At 41.8% G+C, this 15932-nt stretch overlaps 1 long non-coding RNA gene across 1 annotated transcript in view; it reads right to left on the bottom strand.

The window, feature by feature from the left end:
- Positions 1-383: 383 nt before the first annotated feature.
- Positions 384-15932, bottom strand: part of LOC134909520 (uncharacterized) — a 65121-nt gene continuing 49572 nt past the window's right edge. The window contains exons 2-3 of the long non-coding RNA XR_010175954.1: positions 811-909; positions 384-492 (exon numbers count right to left, since the gene is read on the bottom strand). This is a non-coding gene — a long non-coding RNA (uncharacterized LOC134909520). The remainder of the gene's footprint in view (positions 493-810; positions 910-15932) is intronic.

Raw genomic sequence — 15932 nt, 5'->3', positions numbered from 1 at the left:
ATTTAAATTTGTGTAAAAAATAAAAAATGGTTCAATATGTCATTTATTATGAGATGGAATAAACAGTGAATGTATGACATACGTTATATACACATTAATTACTTTTACATATATGCTTCATCTTTTTGAAAGTGTTTAAAAGGGGAGTGATAAAGCAGCAAACAATCTGCTCCTGACTGCCATGTCACAGGCTGTGTATGTAAAATGGCAGTTTGGAGTTTTTCTATTGGTACTTTATCACTCTCCATTTTCACACTTGCAAAGTGATGCTACATCTCTACATATATGATATTGCCCTTTAAAAAAACACAACATTTTTGTTTTACATTTTTACTGAAAACAAAACTTTACATTTTTTTTAATTAGAAAAATAAAAAAATCAACCAAAAATATTTTGTAAAAGAATAATTTCATCAAGGATGCCCTGCACATGATGCTCCATATGGCGCAGGGCCAAACATATTGCAGCATTCGGATCTCCAACCTCAGCATCTGTAAAGAATGTTTTAACAATTATTATAATTATTTTCAGACATTATGCAATATAGAAGCAATGTACCAAACACACTTCAACAGCTCACTGTCTAGGTCAGGGATGGTGAATCTTTGGCCCTTCAGCTGTTGTTGAACGACACATACCAGCATGCCCTGCAACAGTTTTAGCATGGCTAAATGGAAAAACTGTTGCAGGACATGCTGGGATGTGTAGTCCCACAGCAGCTGGATAGCCGCAGGTTGAAGACACATGTTGTAGTATATTTTTAATAGAAGAAAAATATTCAATTAAGTAAAACACCAAAAAAAACTTACTCTCCTCCATATCCCCATAGTCAACCTCCTCTTCCTCACCGCGGGATGGTGGCTGTATTTCCACATTGCGAACTCCAAACTCTGCATCTGAAAAACATGCTAACCAATTTTACATAAAATATTTCAGTTATTATTATGCAATATAGGAGACATGTACAAAGCACACTTCAACAGCTCACTGACTAGGTCAGGCATGGAGAACCTTTGGCTATCCAGCTGCCGTGGAACTACGCAGCCAAGCATGCCCTGCAATAGTTGAGCAATTTGGGCATGCTAAAACTATAGCAGGGCATGCTGGCATGTGTAGTTCAACAACAGCTGGAGGGCCAAAGGTTCTTCTTTCTGCTCTTCCTAAGAAGAGAGGAACACAATTTATTGGTTTCTGAAAATATTTGTTTAATATACATATTCCCTACTCAATAACCAGCATGAAAACATTTGTACTTTGTGTTTTATTTAAAAAACAAAACAAAAAAACATTATTAGACTAAAATTAGGCACAAAATGATTACTGGTATGCAAAATTATATATGTTAGTATCAATAGCGGCTCTTGCCACGGGCAAGCAGGACTTTTGCCTGGGGCGCCACTGTCCCAAAGGCGCCGCCGCCATCGTGGCAAGAGCCGCTTTGATTGTGTCTATCTTCCCTTTGTGAAGGTCCTCTCCACAAAGGGAAACTAGAGTAGACGCTACCAGCCTTCCCGCGCCCGCCCCCAGCTCCGCCCGGCACCTGATGTGGAAAACGTCCTCCCGGTGAAGGGGATCTAGTGATCGCAGCCGGCTTCCCTTCTTCAGTACACCGCTGCCTTGAAATTTCATCCAGTGATGTGCCTGGGTCTACCTGTAGCGGTGTCGGGGTGGGGGGTGGGAGCGGAACTTCTCCCTAGCAACGCGCACTGTTTGCTTGGATGCCAGGGCATTTGCCTTGGACATTTGACTGTGTACCGGGACTCCCTCACCCCCATTATCCTCATCATATATATGATATACTACATAATGTGGGACTGTAGTTACATACTGGTATCCTGGGCAGAGAGGTGTGAGAGGGGGGCTAATATCGGGTGTCATCTGGAGTGACCAGCATGTGTATAACACGGGTACCCAGGGCATAATATGGAGGGTCAGCATGTTTATAATAATAATACAGGGGGCAAAACTACTGGGGGCACAACTGTGAGCATGCCCCTTCCCTATGAAGCCACACCCCTATTTTTTGCTGTGTGCCTATGGTGCGCACTAACCCTGTTTTGCCTGACCGGGGGGGAAGGAGGGGGGGCATAAGGAAACGTTCGCCCTGAGCGCCACAAGGTCTAGAAACGGCCCTGGTTAGTATGTCAGATCTTCTGTTTGTACATTGGTCAACATACAACCCACACACATAAGGGCCCTACACATTAGGCAATATGCTGCCTAGGTGCCTGATGGCCAATACGGCCAACGAGGGACCCGGCGGCGGGGGGGTGTGTGTGTGACAGGGGAGTGAAGTTTCTTCACTCCCCCCGTCACTTGGCCCCATAGCAATGCATGCTAATATGGACAAGCAACCCTGCCTACATACTGAAAGATATGAACGATATCTTGTTCATTAATGAAGATCGTTGAAGATCAATAAAAAGATCGTTCATATCTTTCAGTGAAATCGCCAAATATGTAGGGCCTATCACTTTATACATCCATACAAACAATTATGCATTGCCTACATACATTTTCAAGATCTACAGGCTAAACAACATGCACACACTTATGGATGCAAATATTACAAAACTTTAAACTGAAAACACACTCATGCGCACATAAATGCTACAGTATGCATTACCTAAGGTCTCTAATTTGCTGGCGTATATCTCCACCAGCAACCGTGGCTGTCTGCGTTGCAGGTCAGACCACCGTCTTTCCAACTGGACAATGGTCCACCTGCTGTGGAGCATCACCCGCAGTTTTCTGCGGACCTCCGCGTGGGCTGCACGCTTACGGGCGTTTGACACATAAGGGCTCGTGCAGCCTACGCGGCAGTCCATTACTGAGGTGAGGAGCTGCAGCTCCCTGATTGTGAATGTTGCAGCTTGCATTGTGCCAATGGCGTATTAATCATAATTGCAAATATTTATACTGTCTGGCTGCAGTTGATTGGTCGCATTAACAGTATGGTCCGTGTGCTCAGTTGCGAATGCAATTGTGAGTGTATTGTCGAAGTCAAAAATATTACATAGAGAGAACATACAGACTCCACACATTATAAGTCGCTAAGCTTGCAAATATGGGCAACGAGCACAGCAATATACGGTGCCATACGCAATTACACGGACATGCCACGGAGATGGATTCAACACATATTTCATACAGCACATAATTTGTACATATCAAGCGCCATACATCATAATGTTTTAATTATAAAATGGAGTAACGTCATGTATGTGTATTATTGGAGCAGAGCAAGATAGACATGTCGTCTCTGGTATTACAGTAACCAGATTAATGTGTATATCAATTTGATGCCTCTTATTAAGTTGTAGCTCATTGCAACAAGTAGATATGATTAAATGAAGGAATATGAAGCCAAAATTCTAAAGTGAACAAAAGAACTTTTGAAGACTTGAAACTAGTTCCACAGCATGGCCCTGGGGGCAGACACATGTGCCAGCAACACAGGACAAAAGCCTTCACTCTGACCAATGAGCCATTGAGTTCTTGAGAGGCCTGGCCTCTGGACCAATAGAAGGAGACCGAAACCAACAGACTGAAAACTCCCACTGAGTGATATAGACAGTTTCTAGGACTTAGAGAGTTAGTTGCTGTTTTGTCCCAGACGATGGTGGCGTTGCTGCCAGTCCGGGGCCTACATGATTTTACAGAGAGAGAGTGATATGGAGGGAAGACTTTATATGAGAAAGATATGGTGATGTATTTGCTGGCCTGTAACTGTATGTAATTGATTTAGTTTGTATTAACTGCTTACTGTATAAATTGTAACCATGTAACTATATGTATACTGTACATTGTGATATATTGAATACATATCCTTTTAATAACAAATATATACATCAATGAGCTTTGGAATTCAGATAATGTGTGGGTGTAATGTTTTCTCTTAAGGGATGTAGTGTTTTGCGACGTACAGCACACTTTTATTGTATATGGTAATAAGATGCGCCTGGCGTCCGCATTATATATTATAGCGGGCATTTTAAATATTTGTTAGAATGCAATTTGGTATTTACAGATGGTGGCTGCGTCCGCGATATCACAGTCTTAATGATACACTGTACATTACAAACGCGACGCTGTGGTCGATCTGCTAATGGTGGACGCATCGTGACGCTGAGAAATCACATCCGTGTGTTCTGCTGTGTTATTAGTAAGCCGCTTATATGAAATTCAAGGGACAATGTGTTTCTCATAATATTTAAAATGCTAAAATGTATTTTTATTGTTGCAAAACAAAGTTCAAATAAGTCATATTGTGTTTGATTCAGATTGGATTGTTTATCTGTTAAGTAGATTTAAAAGTACATTTAAAAGTTGCTGCAAATCCATGATATGGCTGTGTTAGCATGCTGAGAAATTTTCTGTATTTTTTTAAACTCAGGCCTAAAGTAACTTTGGTGCCTGTATAGGGTGTGATTTCTTTGTGACAAGGAAGCCGCATGGTCTGTCCTCCATTTTGGACTAACCACATGGCCTGTCCACCATCTTGTGTAAACCTCATGGGTGTGGAAGGGGGAGGAGCAGTGGCCATTTTAGGAAGGTCGCTTTCTAAATAGCTTATTTTCAGTGTGCTCAGAACAATCAGATTCCTTTGTCACATCCAGCACCATTTATGAGTTACCAATGAATTTATTTAACCCATGCCATAGTCAATTACAAATAGTTTCCTTTGGGCCTAGTGAGAGTAAATGGTGAGATAAGTGTTTTTTTTTTCCTTCTTGTCTGTGAAAAAGGAAAAAAAGAAAAGAAAAGAGTTTTGTTTTGTTTGTTTTTTTACTTTTTTTTCTTCCAAGACTTGTGGAGGATAGCCATTGAAATGCAAATGAACCTGTGTAACTACTTTTTTTTAGTAGTGAACAGCAAATATCTTTGATATGCAAATTAGAGGCAGTGAAGAGGTAAGGTGTCTCATAGGAGGCTAGTAAATGATATATATATATATATATATATATATATATATATAATATTATAAATGTGTATATTTATATCAGTGTATGTTCTGCAAGATAGCTATCCAATCTGAATCATATCATTTAAATGATAGATTATTGCAGTCATTATAGATCTGTGTTAAATCGGATACATTTGTTTGCTATACAGATAAATTTGAAATAAATGTATTTAAGGGAGTAATTATAAAAACACAAAACGCAGTTCTGGCCCAGTCACAAAGGGTTTACACAGAACAAATGTTGGTTGTGTTCTGAGCGGTTATAGTTTGTATTGCTCACATTTATAGAGACTGTGATTTGTTTTATTGTGGGCGCACTTTGTACACGTGCTCCGGACAAAGACAGGTGAGCGCACGTGGCGTAAAAGACACGCTGGTCTCGTGTTTCCGCAAGGTTGCGTAAGAATACGGGCGCTAAGTACAAATTAAACGATATTTGTTCAATTAAAGGCGGGATAGTATACCTTAAATACAATAGCACATAACTATATGATTTCAAAAGCAGGTTACTCTAAATTTAGTTTAAAAACTGTAAGCACCAATGGAATAAAGCTGCTGACTTAGGGGAGTAAAATTATTTTTGGTATAGAAAAACCATGTGTATTTGAGTGAGTGAAAGCGGAATGAGTGGAGCTGAACCTGGGAATTCGGGATCCCGTCATGGTACACTGGGTTAGTAGAGGCTCAGTGGCGTAGGGTTTGCTACCTTACGTGATAAGAACTAGGTGTTCAAATTGAACTAAGTGTTCAAAGTGAACTATGTGTTCACAGTCCCAAGTGAACTAGGTGTTCAAAGTGAACTAGGTGTTCAGCTGGTCTACAGCAATCGTAGGGCATATAGATAACTAGTATCTATAGGCTGTGCGATTGAATCGCACGTCCGTGTGTTCTACACAGCACAATGTGATACCATTGTGCCATATGCGCCGTGGAAAAGCATACGCATACGTGATTGTATAAACAAAGGGGTTTTTCTTTGATAACGTCGGGAAATCTCCCTGGTGGGCTTCCACTGGAAAGGGTGAATAATAGTAATCTAATTTCTCTGTTTTTCAGCCTACAAAAAATTCCAGTGGAAAGATACCGAAAAGGAATTTTTTGCTGCCTCTCTCAGGAAAATATTCCAACAAAAACCTCCACCGAAAGAAGTTACGGTGCTGTAATGTCTTATAGGAGCCCTACGTTGGGTACATTGCGATCCGCTATCAACAGTGTATCGTTGTACTGGCCAGCGTGGGCGAGAGCGAGTGGAATGCGCTCGGAGAGACTTCCACCATCTGCTTGCATTGAATATTTGAGTATTTGTGGGAATAGCCGAGAAGGCAAGACCCACAAATATGGGAGCCAGTTGCTCAAGTGAGAGACGTTTAGGCAGGGTTCAGGCTGAAGAATTGCGACCGAGAGGGTCAGCAAGGTTTATAATGTGTAAAAAATATGGTTCACACACGGAGGCTTTTTGCAATGAATGGTTACGTATGACTGAGGAAGATAAAACCCCATTTCCAAGGATGGGCAGCTTTGAACCAGAGGTACTGCAGAACATAAGGATTAAAATATGTCTGATTAAATCCAGAAAACAAAGGGTCAGTCATACAAATTGTTTAAACCTGTGGCAGCAAGAGGGGTTGGCGAGTTTGATCCTAAGGTATTGCAGGTGGTATGTCTAACCAAAGTCATATAAGACAAGAATGGAAATTTAAGAACTGTTTGAACTTGTAGCAACAATAAACAAGTAGGAAGAAAAAGAGAAAGCAAGTACACCGCCATATGTAGATGTGGAAGCAGTTACAGCCAGCATACAAACTATAGAAAATAATAAAAATATGAAAAATATGACCGGAACCTATATATGTACTAATGAATGTTGAAGTTTTATTTAGGAGGAGAAGGAGACCTGATTGGTTTCAGCCATTTCTCAGAGGAGTATCCAACCGGTAAAAGAAGAGCAGTAGCCTGCGGGGGAAGTGGCTGAGACCAGTGGAACTGGTAAGTATGGTATCATTCGTGTACATATATAGTAAAAAAAAAAAACCAAGAAAGTAATGTCAGAAATGGAGAAAAACCCATCCGCACATTAGTATTTGCCAGTAGGAAAGCGGACAGAGACAGGGTAACCCCCGGGTATTTCTTTTAGTTACCATATAAGAAGTATTCATTCCTAGTAATGACCCTAGTCAAGATGAGCTCGGAAATGGTTGTTGGACCATGTACAGACCCTTAATACGGGATGAGAAGGATTGAATGAATACTTTGCAGGACCTAGAAGCTTATTAAAAAAATTTTTTTGTCTTTTGCAGTAATAGAAAACTCTCCGTCTGGATAAGATCACTTGTAAACACTAATTAGGCAAATGGGAGGTTGCTGTCTCTGTGCTAATGGACAGGCTCAATAAGGCATTGAGGGTCAGGGTGCAGACTTCTTTGCCAAATTGGAAAGGGGTCACAGTAGCTAATCTTAGAGAGTGCGTTATTGAACATCACAAGAATATTGCTAGGCGCAGAGAACAACAGGTGGAGAGGTTGAGGACGGTAAGTATATAGGCACATACAGGAAAGACCCATCAGTCCAGTCCCCAGATCCCTAATGGTAAGTCAAGGTCAATAATATGTTACACTTGAAGGAAGGAAGGGCATTTTGCCAGAGATTGTAGGAGTAGTAGGACACATAGTCAATATAGATCCCCTAGACAGAAAACACAAGCCACATTATTAAACACATAGATGGGACCAAGGGACATATAGTAAGGAATCACAAGCCATATAGAAAACACAGATTCGGCTAATGGGAAGAACAAAATAAACGCAAAATTACGCTTTGATAAAACTAGCTGGGGTTAAGATGGGGCCTATAAACTTTTGCTTCTTTCTCTAGCAGAAATGGCCCTGATTAACTTAACAGGAGCTTTGTTAGATATGATATACATATACTGTGCTCCCGCTCAGGAAGTACAAAGTATGTTAGACACCCATGAAGACTAATGTTACATTTCTCTGTTCTAGATGCATGTCCATCACAGTTAGAGGAAATTATCTCACAGATACTGGGTTCCCTATGAACACCCATCCAGACGGAGACGCTCACAGTGACTAGGTGCGCCTGGGCGGGCGCGCCTAGTCACACATGGAACAAAGACAACAGAGGCTCCATCTGTATGTTGTAGGTACAACCACTAACATTGCTGAAAATAGGATTATTTTACACACAAATGCAGTAATAATGTTTGAAAACAACTTAAAATCTACCATCAATTTTGTATGTATCAAAGTTTTTTCTAGAGTAGCTAAATATTCAAACCACAAAAAAATTCAAATATGGATTTTACAACACCAATAAACACTTGTCTGACATGCTCTTAATTCAAACATACCTGAAATATTGTGCCACTATTCTGTCCCTTTGGGCATGACAGCATTGGGTTTCCGAGCCGCGCCTCCATGTAAGGCCAACCCCTGGCTCCTCATCCTCTAGGCCCAAAATTAGGTTTTGGGCCAGCTCCACATGCCTCCATACAGCAATATTGTGCAGTATTGCACACAGGAGCACTATCTTACTAACCATTTCTTCGGCAGGGTCCACAGGTTATCCACAGGATAACAATGGGATATGATGGAGCGACAGCAGATTGGCACCAAACGATCACAAGCTTTCAGTCCTCCCAGGATGCAACGGGCCCGTACATATATCCCCGCCCACTGGCTCAGGCAAATCAGTTGTAGTTTTTTGTTTGGTGTGGCAGGAGCCGGACCATGATCAGATGGCTGCTGTTCTTGGCAGCCCTAAGCTTTCTTATTTTATTTTTATAGTCTTACTATGTTTTTGAGCGATCTTTCCTAACAGCGTCTTATACGTATATTGGAAAGAGTCGATCCAATAACTCTCCGCCGGGTTGCAACAACGCTTATCCATGTGTACAGTGCTGTCTCGACGGGTGTCTGTGTCAGATATACTAGCAGGTCCAGCAGACGTTACCAGGCTGTGGCTGGAGCATGGGGAGAAGGTAAGGCATCGGTTCCACATAGTCGGGGAATACGGACACAGCCACACTGTATTGGGAGGAGACTACCAAACAGTAGCTGACGCGCCACCACCACGGGTGCTCCAGCCTAGGCCTTAGGGATCATAAGGCACCAGGATTAGTATGAGGCTGTGATTCCTAGGGTTGATGTCAGCGGTGGGGAGTTAGACGCTCTCCTGGTCGCCCCTCCCCCCAGTTCATGACCAGTTTCCGCGACTCTCCCGCCATGAACTGTTGCCTCACTTCCATCTCAGACACTACCACGAGGGGTCTCGGTCACAACATAGGCCACTGCATCTGCGTTCACTAAGCGCTACTGCGAGGAGACCCGATCGCAGTACAGGCGTCTGTATGACCGGTGCACTTGTGTGCACAGTGCGTCTGTGTCCACTTAAGAGTTCCCGGAGTGGCAGTGTACACTAGTAGTATCTGGATCCACTCAGCGTTCGCTAACGTATTGATCGATCTTGGAAGTGAAGTGAGTCTCCCTGTATCCCACTCTACCGAGTACAGGTTATACAGCACTAAATTTCTATCTACTTTGGTCAGTATCAATAGTTAAACTTAAGTGCCTTTTGCATATGAGTCTGTGTACATTACTGTGGTTTTCTTCGCATTGCGTCTGAATACTTTAAGATCTGTATAAAACAGAATTCAGTAATATGTACTCCTACATACTTTAAAATGTGTTTGTAGTTGATTATGTGCTCATATGACTAATATATAACATGTGACTGACTGCTAGTGTGATTGCTGACTTTAATATATGTTTGTCAGTTGCTTCTTCTGGTCCTCAATGCTGGTGCATGGGTAGGGTCAGATTGATATCACTTTAGAAGGTTAAAGTGATTACAGTCACAAATTGTGTAGTGCACTGTGAAAGTGCTAAATATTTATCATGTCTAAGAGCAGCAAAGGTGACGAGGGTGCACTCACAGTAACACCAACACTCATATCATGTTTGTCTTGCAAAACTGTATTATCCTCTCAGGATCTGGTACAGGATGGTTTATGTGCAAATTGTTTTGCATTTCAGCAGATTACAAAGCAGATACCTATTCAATGTCAGGTACATATAGATCCACCTTGGGCGATGTTTGCACAGACCTTGTCCAGTATAGCTGAACGGGTAATTCCTACAGCTTTGTTACCAGGAATGGGGTACACTAATAACCCATACATGCAGCTCCCTACTTACGGTATATAATTTCCCTCACCAGCTTCTCCAAAGAGACAAGCTGATTAACCAAGTGTAAGTAAACTGTCAACTTCACAGGCTACACAGGATGATTCATCGGACGATGAAAGCTCTATATACTCTACTTCAGCATTTGAAGAACAAGTAGAAGGTCTCAGCTCAGTGGAGATAGCTGAGTTAATTAGAGCAATAAAGGCCATTCTATCCTTACAGGATTCAGCAGAGCCTGTGTTAAAAACCAAAGCACCTGTATTTGAATGCCCCAAAGCAGGTAAGATTGAGTTTCCAGGGTCAGACCAGCTAACGGAAATCATGGAAGAGGCTTGGGCTACACCCAGTAAAAAATATAGAATTCCAAAAAAATGGGATTCCAATTATCCTTTTCCAGCTGGGGACTGTTTAAAATGGGAAATGACTCCCAAAGTAGATACGCTTGTCATTCGATTAGTGCGAAAATCTATATTGCCTTTGCCATCAACGTCATTGGAAGATGTCACGGATAGGAGAGTGGATGGTTTTCTGAAAACCATATTTTCTCTATCTGGGGCAGTCATAAGGCCAGCCATGGCTTCAGCTTGGATGGCAAAAGCAGTTGCTGCCTGGATAGAGGTACTGGAAGACGGTCTTTCAGCACCTTCAAGGGAGCAAGAATCCTATATAGCTCATATAAAACAGGCTGCAATATTCTTGGAAGAAGCAGCATTAGATATGGGCACTATCGCCTCCAGGGCATCAGCTTCAACAATAGCTGCTCGCAGAGCACTTTGGTTACGTACATGGTGTGAATGCCAAATTGCTTTCTCACAAATATTTAAACTGCCCACTATAATATATATTGTGAACGCCAACACCTCTTATTACCATGTGCCATGAATATGCGCTATATATTGCAAAATACTGCATCCCATAAGAGAAAACAATACACCCACACATTATCTGAGTTCCAAAGCTCATTGATGTATATATTTGTTATTAAAAGGATATGTATTCAATATATCACAATGTACAGTATACACATAATTACATGGTTACAACTCACACAGTAAGCAGTTAAAACATACAGTTACAGGCAAGTTACAGCAAATACATCACCATATCTTTCTCGTATAAAAGTCTCTCCATATCACTCTCTCTCTCTGTAAAATCATGCTGCCACTCAATCATCGTCTGAGACTAAACAGCAACTGAACTCCTGTGTGATCAGCAATGTGTTATCTAGTTTGGGGGAGGGGACTCTCATTCATGATGAGTCACTGGTTTGTTCGTGTGCTGATCAGGTTCAGCCTTGGGGACGTCTGAGGGGGCTGGCCTGAGCTTCCTGTCCACTACCTGTTTGGAATATCTATTGTTCTAATAAAAGTGATTTTAGCTTTTATACATTTAATCATAATTATTTGTTGCAATGTCCTACAACTTAATAACAAGTATCAAATGAATCTACACATTAATCTGCTTGCTTTAATACCAAATATGACAGGTGTATCTGGTTTCGTTCAAATAATACATGACATTACTTCATTATATAATTTTAAATCATCATGATGTCTGGCGCTTGATATTAATATGTACTGTATGAAATTAGTGTCGAATCCATCTCTGTGGCATGTCCGTGTAAATGCTTGTGTTACCATATATTGCTGTGTTCGCTGCAAGTATAGCGACTCATAATGTGTGTAGTTTGTATGTTCTTTTTATGTAATATTTTTGACTTCGACAGTCCACCCTTTGGCAGCAAACAATAACTGCCATCAATTATTAACATAAGAAAAAAAATATTTCATACAATAATCGGTGACCTAGACACAAGTATGTATGCATTTCGCAATTCAGATACTTGACTATATTTGGGGAAGACGGGGAGGAGGATGAGACATCCTCTATATGCACTCGGCGGTCACTGGACCACTGGTTGGGTGTGGGACAACATTCAACCTATAGAGTATGCTGGGACAGTGCTTTGGCCTATAATGTCTGATTTGCGACAAACATTTCACACATATTTATTTATTATTTATTTATTATTTATTAACCTACGTCTTTGTACACTGATGTTTGGATTCGATTGAGGTTCTGCTGGGTAGATGAAGAAGACACAAACAAATCGTGACAGTGACATATAAAATTTTCATGATCTACATATTCCTATCATTTACTGAACATTGTTTCCATTTATGGAACGTATGCTAGGTCTGTTTAATCACTGAACAAGGGTTATAAGTAGTGTCCTTCCTAAATAACATAAACCTTCGGCATTCGGGGAGAGCCACTCATAAACCTTTCTTCCACATATATTAATGAGCTCTTTATCTGCAATGTGTGAATAGCCATTGTTTGATTGTTCCTGATTACCTCTGAACTCCATAACTACTAGAACTTTGATTTTTCTCTGACTTTAACAAACTGATCGGCTAATCCTGGGATCCTATAAGGAAATCACTCCTTCCTCCAGAACCAGTTCCAGTCCCACACTCGACTCCTCATAAAAAACCTCGCAAAAATAGAATATCCTGAAAAAAAATGTTTGTCAGCGGAAAAGAGAGAAAAGAGAAATAGAACAAAACAACTCTTGTTCATAACAAATCAATTACAATGACTGGTCTTTCTGCAATCCTTTAGTACGCTCAGGTAGTGTTCAACAGTGCTGCCTCTCAGTCTTCACGGAACAGAGTCTCTGGTGATACTTTTGCGATCTCACTCCATTTACGAGTTCCTTCCGGACTACCGACTTTCCTGCAATGGGAATCGTGGACCCAAGTCTCTCTCTCGGCTACTTTCACTGGGATAGTGCTGTCAACAAAACTTGGTTTGGTCCTTCCCACCTGTCAAGTTCTCAAATGCTGGCTCATCTCAATAAGGTACTGTACTGTCACCTCATTGGTGTATTTCTGATCATTGTGCGGATCAATCATGACATGAGGTTGTCTTCCAAAAACAACCCAAAAAAGACACAAATACCAAAACAAAAACAAAATTTTTTTTTGAAGAGGGTGATTCGTTGAGTGAAGATCTGGGAGTGGTTCCGAAGCTACATAATACTAGTGGCAGTATCTATGATCACAATAGTCCAATTTCAAGCTTTGCTCCTACTTCTAGGAGTACCATTATCTACACACAAATTTCTGCGCAATTTTTCTTTGCGGTAAACACAGCAGCATCCGTGGCGGCAGGAAATGCCTCTACCCAGTTTGAGAAAACATCAGTGCACAACCAATACATAACAATAATTCCTAAAGGGTGTTAACTGTACGAAGTCGATTTGTATTTCCTGAAAAGATCCGTCTGCAGGAGGGATATGGGATGGCTCTGTTGGTATTGTTTTACCAATATTCTTCCTCAAGCAAGCAAGACAGGTCATTGCTCTCTTACCTGCATGAGAATAGAATCCTGGCGCACACCAGTAGGCTCTCATCAGCCTGCACATACGCTCTTTGCCTAGATTAGTCAGACCGTGTGCCACCTCAGCTAGACTTGGAAGGTATGCTCTGGGGGCTACTGGCTTACCGTGTCCACCTGCCCACAGTCCTGAGGACTCCTGGCCATACCCCTTTGTCCTCCAGACTGCCTTTTCCTGTAGGGAACACAATTTTTTCATTTTAATTTACTATCGTGTGTTTGCAATGTAGGGTACCATGAGCATAACTCAAAAAAAAAAAAAAAGGAACATCTCTAGAGGAGAGAAAGAAGAAAATGAAAAAGAAAATGTCAGGTTTGCCATTCACCAACAGGCATATCAGTGTCTATACAAAATTTCCCTTCACCAGTATTCCCATTCTCCACCCTTTGTGCATGACAAGGCACACTGCAGTAATACTGGTGTTATCGTGCTGTTGAGATATACTGGGTTTGGGCAGAACTTTGAAGGACCTAGGCATGTGGAGTTTGAACTGTAATTGGGTCCATGTATTGTACCTCCCTGTCTGAACGCAAAAGAGGAAGAGGAAACTGTAGAGAAACAGAATAGAGGTTGGTGACAGATGAGTTTGTAGAGGTGAAGATTCTATAAAAATCTGACAACTGGATTGGGCACTACGGGGAAGTGATTCTCTTCTTGGTCTACTCCCCTTAAAAAATTTCTGTGTTTGTCGTATCGCTATTGGGACTATCCCAGCCATCAATCCAGTGTCCTGTCCATCCTAAATTCATAGGGAACCCGGTATCTATGAGATAATTTCCTCTACCTGTGATGGACATGCATCTAGAACAGTAGAATGCGACATTAGTCTTCGTGGGTGTCTAACATACTTTGTACTTCCTGAGCGGGAGCACAGTATATGTATATCATATCTAACAAAATTAAGTTAATCAGGGGCCATTTCTGCTAGGAAAAAGAAGCAAAAGTTTAGAGGCCCCATCTTAACCCCAGCAAGTTTTGTCAAAGGGTAATGTTGCATTTATTTTGTTCTTCCCATTAGCCGAATCTGTGTTTTCTATATGGCTTGTGATTCCTTACTATATGTCCCTTGGTCCCATCTATGGGGTAAATTTACTAAGATTCGTATTTTCCAGTTTCAGGTCAAAGTTCAATCACGAATGACATCGAAAGTGTAAAACTGCAACTTTTTGAATTTGTTACGATGGATTTACTAAGCTGTCGTATTCGGGTTTTTCTTTTCTTCCGATGTCGATGTCATTCGTGTTTTTTTTGTGTTTTTTACGGCAGTGATTAGCAAAACACTGCCGACTTTTTTACAATGAATCTCGGCCGGATCTGTGTGATCCGTGCTGGGGTTCTATTTTTTTTTTTTTTTTTAATTAAACACTGTAAAATGTAAAAAAAAAATTGCGTGGGGTCCCCCCTCCTAAGCATAACCAGCCTCGGGCTCTTTGAGCCGATCCTGGTTGCCGAAATATGGGAAAAAAAATGACAGGGGTTCCCCCATATTTAAGCAACCAGCATCGGGCTCTGCGCCTGGTCCTGGTTCCAAAAATACGGGGGACAAAAAGAGTAGGGGTCCCCCGTATTTTTAAAACCAGCACCGGGCTCCACTAGCTGGACAGATAATGCCACAGCCGGGGGTCACTTTTATATAGTGCCCTGCGGCCGTGGCATCAAAAATCCAACTAGTCACTCCTGGCCGGGGTACCCTGGGGGAGTGGGGACCCCTTCAATCAAGGGGTCCCCCCCAGCCACCCAAGGGCCAGGGGTGAAGCCCGAGGCTGTCCCCCCCCATCCAATGGGCTGCGGATGGGGAGGCTGATAGCCTTTGTTGTAAAAGAAAAGATATTGTTTTTAGTAGCAGTACTACAAGGCCCAGCAAGCCTCCCCCGCATGCTGGTACTTGGAGAACCACAAGTACCAGCATGCGACGGAAAAACGGGCCCGCTGGTACCTGTAGTACTACTACTAAAAAAATACCCAAAAAAAGACAAGACACACACACCGTGAAAGTATAATTTTATTACATACATACACACATACACACATACTTACCTTAAGTTCCCACGCAGGTCGGTCCTCTTCTCCAGTAGAATCCAAGGGGTACCTGTTGAAGAAATTATACTCACGAGATCCAGGGGTCCAGGCTCCTCGGGAAATCCAGGGGTAATCCACGTACTTGAAAAAAATAACAAAACGGTGTCCCGACCACGAACTGAAAGGGGACCCATGTTTGCACATGGGTCACCTTTCCACGAATGCCAGAAACCCACTTTGACTTCTGTCTAAGTGGGTTTCTTCAGCCAATCAGGGAGCGCCACGTTGTAGCACTCTCCTGATCAGCTGTGTGCTCCTGTCCTCACTGACAGGCAGCAC

Source organism: Pseudophryne corroboree, chromosome 4 (genome assembly GCF_028390025.1).
Source record: "Pseudophryne corroboree isolate aPseCor3 chromosome 4, aPseCor3.hap2, whole genome shotgun sequence".
NCBI lineage: Eukaryota > Metazoa > Chordata > Amphibia > Anura > Myobatrachidae > Pseudophryne > Pseudophryne corroboree.
Note: the sequence above shows the minus strand (reverse complement) of the source record. Positions and strands in the feature narration are given on the sequence as shown.